This window comes from Periplaneta americana, chromosome 1, assembly GCF_040183065.1.
Source record: "Periplaneta americana isolate PAMFEO1 chromosome 1, P.americana_PAMFEO1_priV1, whole genome shotgun sequence".
NCBI classification, from domain to species: domain Eukaryota; kingdom Metazoa; phylum Arthropoda; class Insecta; order Blattodea; family Blattidae; genus Periplaneta; species Periplaneta americana.
Genome location: NC_091117.1, coordinates 40,039,448 through 40,045,447, shown reverse-complemented (window position 1 = coordinate 40,045,447; position 6,000 = coordinate 40,039,448).

The following is a 6,000-nucleotide window of genomic DNA, read 5'->3' as shown; positions in this document are numbered from 1 at the left end:
CATGTAATAGTTGTTGCATTTCCGACTTTTAAATAGAGTTGGTTAAAAGCATATGTTTTATGTTTTTTACCATTTTCTTTCTCGAGAAATTGAGTATATTCTTAGCGAGTAATTTATATTCTAGTTGAGAGCAAAAAGAGTTTGGACTCTCCTCCAACTTCTCGGGCCATTCCCGGACCGACATGTTTCCTTTTCTTGTAGGTAATGCCCGGCTGAATCCAGACCCTGTCAGCTAAAAGTAGCAGCTGTGAGGACGCGGTATTGCGAAACCCGAGTCGATGGGAAACTTCCTAACCCCACATCTAATAATATCGTAGTTAATATAGCTTATGGTTGCCGCCGCCATGTTGACCCGGAGTGGGCTCACGAGTTCCCAGTACTCTTCTTCGGCATGACCTTTGCCAATGAACGTCCATGACCGAATCTAGAGTCATTGACTTCCAGAGGGAACAGATACACGTGGCTGGTACTCTACGCATGTCGGACTGTGCGTTGCACGTTGCGTAACTCCCGCATCGACCAATCACAACAGACTTAATTCCGCGGCTCGCGGAAGGGGTGCGAAGCTGTAGTGTGGCACCAGAATCGCGCAAGTCAGACTCGCCGTCAGGGGACCAGGAGTTCGATTCTTGAATATATAGCTAGTTGTCGGCACCATTTTATGAATATGTTAACGTTCACAAAATGGCAGAAATTACACGAAATCTTTTATCAAGTATTCTCATAAGTTTAATCATTTGATCGATTTTGCCATTCAACAATTAATATGCAAACTAACGAGAACAATATTAATTCGAAATTCAGTTTACGATGTTGCTTCTTAAAATTAATTTAACATCGTTAGAAAAAAATATAGTTTATTATGAACAGAGTAAAATATTTTATAAATAATGTATTTAATGCTGTATTTGTGTTATGTTCCTCAATTATATTTATAAATTGCATGGTTTTATTTAGCTTCTTCCACTATTACAATGGTTACCGTCGTCCATCATTGTAAGCTCATTTTGCAGTTCATGTTGAAGGTTATTTTCAGATAAATATATAGGTGGTAATATAAAATAAACTTTTAATTTTCAGTCCAAATGACTGAAATTAAAATGTGATTAAATTTATTTCGCAACTCCCGTTGACGATAAACAAGGAATGACCTTTGGCCCGATATTTTTCCCAAAACTTATTGAGTAACTTCTACAATAATAGTAGTTTCCCTCCACCAAAAACAAATGTTTCTTCTCGAAAATTTTCTATCTCTAGCATTTTGATCCCACTATGATAGTTCATATTTCATATAAATTAATCCATCCATTACAATTTTTTTGCATTTTTTTCTTTTTTCTCTCCAATTCAAACATTTAATTCGGACTTTTCTGATTTTGTCATTCCTTTGTCATATACCGTCGGAGTTTCCTCGCTTCTATTATTTAAAAGCAGTCTTGTTCACATCCATAATCTATCTTACGATCATATTTTGTACTTAGTCTCATTGGGCCGTATTCATAGACATTTTTAGCGCGGGCTGCCGGTGGATGATCAGCATTTTTCGTATTCATAAACCAGTGTTAGCGATAGGATATGATTTGAATTCTGTACTAGTAACCAGTGGATAGCCGTGGCTAGCTTAGTACGCTCGTAGCGCGTGCTGCGAAATGTCGATGAATAGCACCCATTGATTTTCTGGTCGACTTCTTCCAGAAATTCATTCCGTTAACTAGTAGTCCGCTTGTATATTGAGTGCTATAAATCTTTTCGTCTTGCTTTATTCGTAAAGAAACATTATAGACAAAATTATATTCCATAAATTACCTGTTGAATAAACTAACTTGTCATATTAAAATATCTTAGAAATACAGAGTGATCCGTTTGGGTATGGATAAAATAAAAACACCGTAAAACATTTACTACCGAACTTTATTTGTTGAAACTTTGTGCATACAACACTGAAAGATGGGAGATTCCTCAGAGCTCAACATGACCCCCATTGCGCACTATGCACAACTCATAACGGTGATGCAATTCAGCCCATGTCCGTTGTAACATAAGAGGAATTATTTGTTGAAAAACTTGAGTAACTTTTACTCTCAGTTCATCAATGTTCCTGGGTTTCTGTGAATAGACAATGTTATTAACAAAACCCTACACGAAGAAGTCAGGAAGGGTTAAATCTGGGAAGTTTGGGGACCAAGCCAAGAGATAGCTGCTTCTCGTACTGCGTTTTGCCTGCGACCTCCTGCATGTTTTTTTTTTTTTTTTTTTTTAACACAGAACCTGTTTCTCCAAATGTTCGATACCACAACATTTTGGAATCTTATTTAGGTACATTATGGACACCATATTCACGTCGAAATTCTCTTTGAACTCTTTTAACACTCTCAAATTTAGCATGCCAAAGAACACATTGTGCCCGCTGTTGATTTGTAGTCGCCATTTTAATTATCTACTATTTTCATTTGTCCTTTCAGATTATGCATTTTTGATTGTCATATATGGAAACTCCCATCTATTAATCACAATATAACCAGCAAGAAATTTTTCCTACTATCATAATAGCTTTATAATAATAAATTAATATTATTCATACCCAAACGGATCAGACTGTATAACAATATAACACTTAAAAAAATTCTAAATGAGCTTCGAATAGGTGACAAAATTATATTCATAAAATAAATTAATACGTTAATTGACAAATTCCGAGGTTCTGATTCCAAATCTCCTTTTCTGTGACTGAGTGATTTTGTTCTTTTCTATTTTAATTGTTGAGATAAGTTTTACTTCTTTTATAACAGTATCATCAACTGAATTTTACATGAAAAACATACAAAGAAGCTAATTTTGAACGGATTTTTAATACGTTAAATAACAAACGTTTTCATTTAGAATTTTTGTAGGAGGGTGACTTTATATTTGAAGCGCCGAATTGCTAGTAGCAAGCCAAGCTGTTTTAAACTTTTGCCTTTATGAAGCAATTTTTGTACAGTTTATGTTAATGTTTTTCACGACGCAGAAATGTAACATGTTTCATATATTGTGCAATTTCAATAAATTTTCGGAATTTTGTATGTGTTATTGTACTTTAAAAACTGTAGATGCTGCAGGAAGAAAATCTTCCTACCTAATACGTATGTTTTCTAATACGAAGACTTGAAGAAATGTTACTTTATTGCCCAGTACTATAAAAAATGTGCTATAACATTTTCACCGACATAAAAAGAGGAAATTAGATAGCTTAAAGCAAAGATTTGGATAATCGATAAGAAACATGGACATATGTTGAAAGCTGTCTCGGTTCCTCGTGTCGAAGAACGCAATGCCTTGAGCAAAAGAAGTTTGAGAACCACTGGTCTAGACGTTGTTCAACAAATTATCCGCTTCGAAGATATGTTGTGCCCTTGGAGTGACCTCGCCGCCGCATTTTATGAGTATCTCTGTCTTCAACAACTTCGGCACGAGGCAGTACTCGAGTAGTACCACCTGCTGCAGCTAGAGGGCCCAGCTGTGCACCTCAACAAGCTGACCACAATTCGATTTCTAGTACATTCTATGGGATACATTGTTGAGGGAGAGAACTTCTCCGAGCATTTCATTGTCATGTTCATAACCTGGTTGGGACAAGTTAGCTTGTTGAGGTTTTTCCGAGATTTTCCCTCAATCCATTAAAAACAAATGCTGAGTCGATTGCAGGGTCATTCCACTGTCACTCACATTACAATGTAACAACAGAAGAATCCGTTTGCATACACAATACTGGCAATCTCTGATCTTCTAAAAACTGGAGAGCGATGTTTTTTTTTTTTTTTTTTCTGTTGGATACCACAATATAACGATGATCACTGAGTATGAATATAATTCCTGTAGAATATATTTAAATTATGAAAAATCTGCTAGATTTTTGCGACTCTCACATTACAGTTTCCTATTCCTCACATTAGGACTTGGTTAGATTACTTAGTACAAAAATTATTTTGAAGCACAATTTATGCAAGGAAGATATTATAATCTACTAGTGGCTTGTGCAGCAAATGCTGCAAACTAAGTTCATTAGACGTTCAAATAAATTTTTTTCAGATTTATTTCCAATGAAAAATATTAGACATTTAGAAAGTTATTTGCTTCCATAATAATGAAACATACTACCTCTAATTGTTTTTTTTTTTTTTGTGCCAAATACTTTTTCTTGAACCTATCCACCTTCAGGTTTTGAGTTTCAACGTGAAAACGCAAGTAACAATGTCAGGACGATCAGTGTGTTTTTCATGTGGGAGTAAAGCAATAGCTATTTCAGGTTATTGTGGATTGTAGGTGAAAGTTAAAAAAAGTCAGGTTTGCTATCCTTTCGAACAATAGACATAGCATCTTGGTATAGCTGCTTCATGTAGAGCTTGAAATATAGAGGGGTAAAATCATTTTATCCTGCTAAGAGATCTTGCTGAAATGATCGGGAGACTACAAAATTTTGTATGCCTCTTATTTTATCAGTAAGTAATACCTTTTGATCTTTCCTTAGGAACTGTAATTTTTGAGCTCTCTCGAGTCAATACTGAAGAGAATGACGCATATAAATATCTAAACCACAACGCATTAAGTATATGAAAAAGACTCAACCCCACTTGATTAATAACTATAAAAATATTTAATTTTTAATAACAATATTATCTTACGTAAGTTTTGTATATAGCCTATATTTATATTTATATAATAGCCGCTACTTAGTAAATTATAGAAATGAAGATCTAATTTAAGATATTCTCTACATCTACTTATATAACCCCAAAACGTTTCACTTTCATATCATCAATATAGCATTAATATGTATAATTAATGAAAATAGTCACATCATGGCATTAACTATAATAATATTTAATTTCTAATGGTAATAATGTCATCAAACCACCTCAAGTTTTGTAGATTTTAATATCCAATACACAGCTATACCCAGGAAATTACACACCGCAGAATCAGGCCTGTAAATTATTTTAGTAAGTCTTGAAGTTTTTGATAATCAATTGAATTTGAACTCTAATTATGTCAGCAACCCTGCAGGTCATGGCCTTCGTGTAATAGCCTATTGTTTATTGTAGTGTGCGTTTTGTTTTATTCTGAAATGCAATTAGTTCTCAAATCTGATGAAAGATGAATTTTGGAAAATAGGAAAATTATGTAGGAAAACTAACGCTTCACTGAGAGTTACTATTTTTCTGAAAATCCTTGAATGCCAAGCTTCAAAATGACGGGTCATTCATTAAACTCTGTTCAGCCGTTTTCCCGTAATTTCCATTACCAGTTCAAATTATATATATATATATATATATATATATATATATATATATATATATATATATATATATATAATAAAATGAAATGCAAAAATAAAATCATACAATTTATAATATTTTAAAAAGTAAATAATGCCTGATTTAGTATGAAATTATCGATTATACTGTATAACTCAAGGCTTTAGAGATACCAAATCTTATTAGCGTTTACTTATATCATGATATAAGATAAGAAAACTGATCTTAAAATCACTGAAATTTGTATGAAAAATCAAGCAGCAATAAATAATTGATTATGAAATCTTAAAGCTCAGTGTCCCACCAAAATACCCTTGCAAATAGGAAGTACACAGTGTGGGCAATAATTAAAATAAAAATCCTATTTTGTCTCATAATTTTAAAACTTTGACGAAATGTCCCACTACTGATGGAATGACCTCGCATGATCTATAGGAAACGAAGTTGAGACACCAAAACATTGCCTAGAGGCGGCTACATGTTTAAGGAACACAGGATATAGGATGACGTTAATTGTTTACTTTACTGATGTATCTTCAGGTTCGTATGCAAAATGAGAGACGTCACGTGAAGGGAGCTCTGTTCATTCGGAGTTTAATGGGTGCGGGTTTTGTATTGTTTACTGCATTCTAATAGGTTGTTTCGACACAGCATGCGTTTTTGCTGTTTAAAAAGTAAACCCTTCGTGAGGAGTTCAGTTATGATC